This window comes from Bos javanicus, chromosome 14 (assembly GCF_032452875.1).
Source record: "Bos javanicus breed banteng chromosome 14, ARS-OSU_banteng_1.0, whole genome shotgun sequence".
Classification (NCBI taxonomy): Eukaryota; Metazoa; Chordata; class Mammalia; order Artiodactyla; family Bovidae; genus Bos; species Bos javanicus.
The window spans coordinates 47,978,508-47,986,679 of NC_083881.1; the positions used below are offsets into that span (position 1 = coordinate 47,978,508).

The 8,172-nt window shown below is 40.1% G+C and overlaps 1 non-coding gene across 1 annotated transcript; it reads right to left on the reverse strand.

Moving 5' to 3' along the window:
• Window positions 1-7,858: 7,858 nt before the first annotated feature.
• Window positions 7,859-7,966, reverse strand: LOC133260845 (U6 spliceosomal RNA). The gene has a single exon (XR_009740986.1). It is a non-coding gene; the product is annotated as a U6 spliceosomal RNA (small nuclear RNA).
• Window positions 7,967-8,172: the final 206 nt, after the last annotated feature.

Below are 8,172 nucleotides of genomic sequence, written 5' to 3' on the forward strand. Positions count from 1 at the left end.
ACTGCTTTCTGTGTGATACAGAAAGAACTTTCCGTGGAATATTTTATTTAATCTGCACAAAATCCAGTGAAACAGTTTCTGTTGTTATCCCCACTTTACGGCTAGACTGAGGCTTAGCAAGATTAAGTCACTTGCCAATGTTACATAGCTAATAAAGAACTTCAGGCCAGATTTGACTGACGTCAGAGTTTGGACTTCTGTCTCCTCTTTTAACTAATTATCTGTTCATCTACTGTTACATTGCTTCTCTCTCATCTTAATATTCTGAGTGGATTCAGTGGTTGAAAACAATAAATAAAATCCTCTAGATGCTAATCCTTACCCTTAGCCATCCTGTCTATTTTAAATTCATAGTTGCTTGTGCTGGTTCAAGGTGGATGGATTTGATTTCCACATTAACTGTGTTATGTGTGTTTATTCTAGTTTTCCATCATAATCTGATCACTTAGCAAATAGTCATGGAATAGCTATTATGGGGCAAGCACTGGGTTAGATCCTGAAAGCATGCTTGTATGGAATTCATACTAGAATAATGTGCTGGTTATAGGGTATTGATTTTTAAACAATTCAAAAAAAATTTAAAGCAATATGACAAAAATAATAAATTCTGATGTGGGATCTAGTATATAAAAATCAATGACAGTGAAGCTACCGGGGTGATTGAAATAGAGGCAGGAGTCTAGAAGCCTGCTCTCAGGGCCTAGCCCCAAAGGCATCTTTGTAGAACCCCCAGGTTGACCAGTTTGAAAACCACAGACCTAGTGTAAGGCATGCCGTACTTGGGCTTTGCCCTGGAGGCCAGGACTATACAGGTGATGGTGATATGCAGTCCCACCCTTGAAGAATTTGTTATTATTATTTTTTTTAGTGAAAAATAATCATCTTAACAATTATTGTTGTGTCCTAAAGAAGACTCTTGCGAGTCCCTTAGACTGCAAGGAGATCCAACCAGTCCATCCTAAAGGAGATCAGTCCTGGGTGTTCATTGGAAGGACTGATGCTAAAGCTGAAACTCCAATACTTTGGCCACCTGATGCGAAGAGTTGACTCATTGGAAAAGACTCTGATGGTGGGAGGGACTGCGGGCAGGAGGAGAAGGGGACAGCAGAGGATGAGATGGCTGGATGGCATCACTGACTCGATGGACGTGAGTCTGAGTGAACTCCGGGAGTTGGTGATGGACAGAGAGGCCTGGCGTGCTGCGATTCATGGGGTCACAAAGAGTCGGACACGACTGAGTGACTGAACTGAACTGAACTAAACTAAACTGAATGAGTGATACTCTTCAAAATCCTGAACTGAGGTCAATTATGCCTCAAGACACTTATGGAATTGCCTTTAAAACTCTTTTCTAAGAAACTCTGCTTTTTTATTTTATATTCACACCTTAAATTAAAAACATTCCTTAGTGCTGGATATTCGCCATACCAGATCCCATCAGTGTTATTTTAAAGAAATAGGATTGATTAGCTATCTTTGCTTCTTTATTTTTAATGACTATTTCATCAAGAGCAATATCTCTTATATTAATTAACATTTATACGTGTACATGACATGTATAAATTGCATCCCAGACCCTTTCTGAGTGTAGACTCGTAGAGGTTACTCATGTAATCCTCATAGCCGTCCTATGTGGTGAATACTAATAACGTCTCAATCTTAACAGCTTTTTCAAAAGCACAGAAAGGTTGTGAAACATGTTGAAAGTTACAAAACTGCTAATGGGGGCCATCAGAATGTGACTGTAGGAAGAGTGACCCCGTAGCCTCACTCTTGTTCACTCCACCTTCTGTGCAATAGCCAAGGACTGTCTGAACCACAACCACAGCTTTTGGCCTGTAGATGCATCATCAAGTCATCAGCCAAGGCGAATTGGTTTGCAAATAATAGACAGTTGATTAATATTATCAAATTGATAATAGTCTTACTACTTTACAATGTGTTCTTACAGACAAGGAAATAAGTTCTTACACTGTGTTTCCTAGAAATGAAATGATGGGATTCCCTAAAACAACCCGAAAGAGCTTTGGATGCAAGTGAAATGCCAAAAATATTGAAGAAGCCACCTCCTCAGTGGTTACCCTGTCTATTCTTCCCCAAATCTCCCTTCCTCCCAACTCATGACATTTCATATCTCTCCTCTGTATTTGATATTTTATGTTTTCTCCTCAGTACTTAATGCTCCCTAATATGCTATATATTTTGCTTTTTTGCATCTTGCTTGTTGACAGTGACCAAATGGACATAAATTCCTCAAGAGCAAGGGGTTTTGTCTCTTTTGAGCCCCGTTATATCTTTGACACCTAAAATAGTGCCTAGTGCATAGTAGAGTCTCAATAAATATTTGTTGAAAGAATGAGTTAGTGGGTTGCATGCCTCCGCACAGGACTCAGCCTCGGCGTATTTCATTTTATCCTCATCTCCCGCTGCAGACACAGGATTGAAGGATGGCAGTGACACGGGGTGTGACTTAGAACAGAGTTCCAGGTAGGCTGTGTGACCTCCATAGACCATCAGTCCCCCAGCCCCAGTTTCCACAAATGCGATGTGAAGATGATTAATAGCTGATTGTTATGAGAATGGAGTTATTTAAAACTCTTGCCAAAAGTATGTGCTTAATTAGTAGATGCTGGATCTGAAGAGAGACTCTTGTAAGGGTATTAAAAGCTTCTCTCTTTTAGAAAACATTGATTTTAACTGAGGGATAAAAGCTAAAGGCAGTGTGATATTTTTATTCTCCTAAGGGGGCCCTAAAACATTTTAGCAATTTCCCTTCTGGCAAATGCCAGAATAAAAACCGGCTGTTTGGCATACCCCCTGCCCCCTTTACTCAGGCCCACATGAGCCTGGTGAGCTCTGGGGAATCCAAAACAATTTCATAGAGGCTTGGGGATTGCAGGTGCCTTGTGGGGGCTTCCACAACCTGTGGAGGCCAGAAGAACATGGAGCTGGATGCCAGAGGACCCAGGTGATGCTCTTGATGGAGGTAGCCATGAGTGGGTTGTGAGCAACCTTTCCTTAGCTATTGCCAAACAAGGCTGCATGTCACAGCAGATTTTTGTAATTCCTGTACATGCAGTGATAGTATTAAAAATGGAAACCCCAATGAAATCCATCAGGTTGCAGACAGTGTTCAAGGTACAGAAATATAATGGGTCATAAGACCCCATGTTTTCAAATGAATCTACTTCATTCCTTTGTACAATGCCGGTGATTAGTTATGAATTATGGAGCATAATTAAGGAGAGCCATTCTTGGTGGAAGACTCTATGAACCGAAAAATGGCAGTGGCGGGGAGAGGGATCAGGGCGGAGGTGAAGCTGAGAAAGTGGTTTTGTTTATGTGCATGAGGAATCACCGGGAGCCTTCCTCGTTGTGATAAGAAGAATGAAGGGCATGTATTAACCCCCACAGGGCCAGACGAACAGAGTAAACTTGATTTCCTTTGGTTCTAGAGGAATAGATGGCTTTATACTGCTGTCCTGAAGGACTGTTTGTTAGCATCTTTGAGGAAGGGCTTTCAATCAATAAAGGTGACAATGGGAGGACAGACATAATCAAGAACAATAGAAAGAAGTGTCCTCTTTTCAAGAGAGTGACAACAGAGCCGTTTAAAAATACATTTAGCAGCCTGTCTTTAAGATGCCTTTATGTAACATGTGATGCAAAGTAGAGCAAGGGATTGAAATTACAAATACACCAGGAGAGTGTTTCCAAGATTGCTCTGTCTCATTGCATTTCTCTTGCAAATGTTATGAGAAAAATAGCTGAATAAGGAAGGCACGATTTCAATCCCCCACAAAAAGACTGTAGGTTGATGACCTCACTTGTTTGTGGGTATGGACCTGGAGAAGGTACAGAAGAGGGTAAAAGGAAAAGCATTTCAATAGGAATCAGAAAGTCTAGGTCCTGCCTGTTCTCAACAGCAGGTGACCTTGGCCAAGTTTCTTGATTGTTTTGAGTTTCAGTTTTGTCTTCTATAAAATGCCTAACCCACATTCCACAAAGAAATTTCAATAATGTACTGTCTATGAAAGACACCGAAACATTCTAAAGTGAGATACAGATACAGAAGAGAACAGTATTTTTTTATATCTTTTGGATCCCAATCATCTCTAGCTTCTGCCTACAACTCCCAGGGACCATTTACCCAAGTAGAACCATTGACAGGGGGAAGGGAAGGACAGGACAGGGACTTGAGCTTTGAAGGTACTGAGCTGATAGCATCCAAGAAGAGAAGGAACAGGCTGAAGAGCGGCGTGCCATCACTGACGGCTCCGTGGTGGATTCGTGCTTTTTCCAGCGTTCATTTGTATCGTTGTTTGGTAGTTAGAATAGGAAAAAGGAGTCCAGAATGGCGGTGGCTAAAAGACAAAGAAGGGAAAAGCCCGCTAAAATAGAACAAAGGAAGGTCCGAGGCCTGGCGTGAGGACCTCAGGTAGAACAAACAGCACTCCTGGCTAGCCCAGTTTACAGAGGGCAGGCCCAGGCGGAGGAAAAGAAAAACATATAAAAAGAGGAGCCAAAGGGCCAGGGGTCTCTCTCTCACGCTTTCTCTCTCTCTTCTCTTTGGGTTTTTTAGGTCTTCATGCCCTCATGCCTCGAGGATGTATTTTCCTTTATTTTCTAAATAAAACCAAGCTGCAACACAGAGCTGTAACACTGATCTGTCTGAGAGCTGTGACATGGTCTGTCCGAGGGCTTTAACACCAGTTCGTAGCTTCAAATTTTTGTTGTGATGAGACAGGACCGAGGAAATTGCACACTCCCCTGACAGAACACTTTTGCTTTTTGTTGGTGATGAGCCATTATCTTTTTACACTGTAAGAGTAAATGCCTAGCACTTATGGAGACGTCTTTGGAACAGTAATATAAAGAAGGGAATGGGCGGGAAGCTATATTGACTGAGTTTGGGACTGGTACTATAGACTGGCCATTTGAATGGCAAATATGAGCTTGGTTAGCCCTCATTCACCATCCACCAGAGAGGGCCAGCCAGTGATGTAGAGGGAAGTGCACCCTCTGGCAGAGAATGCTGGCTCCTGCCATGCCCCTGGGTACAAGGCTGAGGCTGTGGCTTAGGGACAAGGGGACCAGCCAAAGTCCTGAGTGGTTTCATCTTCCCCAGGCTCAAACCTCCAGCTGGAAATTGCTGAACCCTGCTTGTGTGTCCTGTGTACACCAACTGGAGCTCATAAGCATCTCTAAAAAAACAAAATCTTTGCTATCTTGTGAATGAAAGCATTCACAATGATATACTTTCTGAATGGATAAAATGAAGATATTATATAGAATACATAACTATGAGATAGAACTAAATGAAAGGAAGGGGATAAGAAATTCTGGATAGTGATTTCCTCACATGGAAGACAGGAGGGACAAATGGGGAGGGAATACTTAGAAGTGAGTTACTGTAAATTCTTTAGTTCTGTGGTTGAATGTTGGGGTTAAGGAAATTCAGGTGTCATTAGTAAAAACCACCAATAAAGGTAGATGAAATAGGTTTGTATGTGACAAGGATGATGGCAGGTTATGAACTGAAGGTTAGGGTTGATGCAATTCTGTGCACCTGATTACTCCAAATATAAACAAAGAAACAAACAGAAGGAAAATCAATGCAATGAATGATCAAATAGATGAATACACTCTATTTACAGCTCTTGTAGCATGGTAGTTTTTTATTCTAGTGACTGATCTGATGACAGTGTTCTTTCCTGGTGTAATTCATTCGGGGCAGGCAAAATCTAATATATGAAGATACTGACATGAGGAAGGGTGTTGTGATTAAAGAATAGGGCAGTTCTAACCATACTTAAAATGTTTTAGTCTGTACTGGAATCCTGACCAATCTTTGGCTCACTTTCAGTGTCACAGAACCACAGTTGCTGATGGCAATGAGTGACATCAGTGGATCAGACCACCTGAAGACATAGATGTTGGCTGCAGTTCCAGTTTTTTTTTTTCAGTACTGATTTCTTAATGCAATACACATTTAATTAGCTCTACAAGGAGACAGACACTGTTATATTTCTTTTTAGGCTGAAATGACCCAGATTTTACAAGTAGGTTTGTTCCCTTAGTCCTGTTGGAGTAACATATATACAAACAATTCTTATCTAGTAAGGCTCACAAAGAGTCAGACACAACTGAGTGACTGAACTGAAGATGTGAAATACATCATAAACCAGGTGAAGGATGGTGATGAAAGTCTAGAGAGGAAAGATGAGTAGCAAGGATAAGGGAAGTTCTCAAGGAGAATGTTAGGTGATTTGGGGAATGAATACATTTTGGGAATTTAATCCAGCTGGACCCATTTTTATGATATAGTAATGACTGGGCATCAGTTCCTTCAAATAAGGATTGTGTTAGAAAATCAGGTGAATTTTAGGGAATAAGAAAGACCTGGTCCCCAATTCTCTGAGCAAGGGGGAGAATTCTGATAGTTAAGACATAATTTCCTTTTACTGTAAATTTGCACTGATTTGTTTCTACTTGTTCCCCGCCCCCCCCCCCCTGCCCCGTGGTTCATTTACTCCTTCCTCTCCCTGCCCCACTTCTTCTTCCTCTTCTTCCTGCATTCTTAAGGGCCAAATAGATTATTTGTGAAACAGTGATTGGCCCAGGATTCATTTGAGATTCTCAAGAAAGTGAATCTACTTTGCATGAATTTTAAAAGGTATTTTCAGGCAAAACTGTGAAGAACTTGGCTGAATTATCTAATTTTAATATTTTGGCACATTTCACAAGCAAATAAAGGTCTCATTTTCATATACACAGAGTCTCTCTATATAAAATTCTACTTGTCTGTATATAGACACACATATGTGTATATCTATAAATGTATGTGTAATAACTGAAACTTTATTCTGGCAAGTAGTAGTATGCATAATATACTATAAGAGCAGTATTGCAATGCCAGCTAATGTTTATTCTTGAATAAATCTGTGCAAAAGCAGCCAGTTATCTCTTTGGGTTAAAAAACATTGACCTGTGTGTAAGATGACCAAAACAATCATGCTTTAGAGAGGAAAGAGCCCAAGGAACAAATATGTACAGGACAGAAAATTCACTATAGTTCCATAGTTTACAGTTTTGGAACATCTAGCAGGTTATTAACTTTGGGAAAAGTTGGAGAGGAATTTGGCAGTTATCTGATGGAGCAGGTTTTGTGATTTCTCTATAAAAGTAAAGAAACTTCCATTTGATATATTGCTCATTTCTTTGTTGATTTTACTGAAGCTATTATTTATCTAATCTCCACAGAATACTGCCTATTTAAAGAGTAAAAAACTTGAAGAATTTTATTCATATTTAACTTTTCTCTCTTTCTTTCTTGCCTTACCTTATTTAAAAGTCATCACAAGTCAGCCACCATTTTCCACAAAATATCTTCTTTTTTTTTTAATTTAATTTTATTTTTTAACTTTACAATATTGTATTGGTTTTGCCATATATCAAAATGAATCCTCCACAGGTATACATGTGTTCCCCATCCTGAACCCTCCTCCCCCCTCCCTCCCCATACCATCCCTCTGGGTGGTCCCAGTGCACCAGCCCCAAGCATCCAGTATTGTGCATCGAACCTGGACTGGCATTTCATATATGATATTATACATGTTTCAATGCCATTCTCCCAAGTCATCCCACCCTCTCCTTCTCCCTCTCCCAGAGAGTCCAAAAGACTGTTCTATACATCAGTGTCTCTTTTTCTGTCTCGTATACAGGGTTATTGTTACCATCTTTCTAAATTCCATATATATGTGTTAGTATACTGTATTGGTGTTTTTCTTTCTGGCTTACTTCACTCTGTGTAATAGGCTCCAGTTTCATCCACCTCATTAGAACTGATTCATATGTAAAAAATATGGAATACTTCACGAATTTGCGTGTCATCCTTGTGCAGGGACCATGCTAATCTTCTCTGTATCGTTCCAATTTTTAGTATATGTGCTGCCAAAGCGAGCACCAAAATATCTTCTTTATTTCAGAGTTTTCCCCACGAAACAAGCATGATTAGAATCATCAATCATACCAAAGGTATGAGCATAATTCTACCTTTGGTAACAAGTGATGATTTTAATTCTGTTTTCTTTATAACATGGCTGCTAAATAATATGAATATGTTGTAATCAACATGGTACTTTGGTAAATCTGAAGTCAAATTTTTCTCCC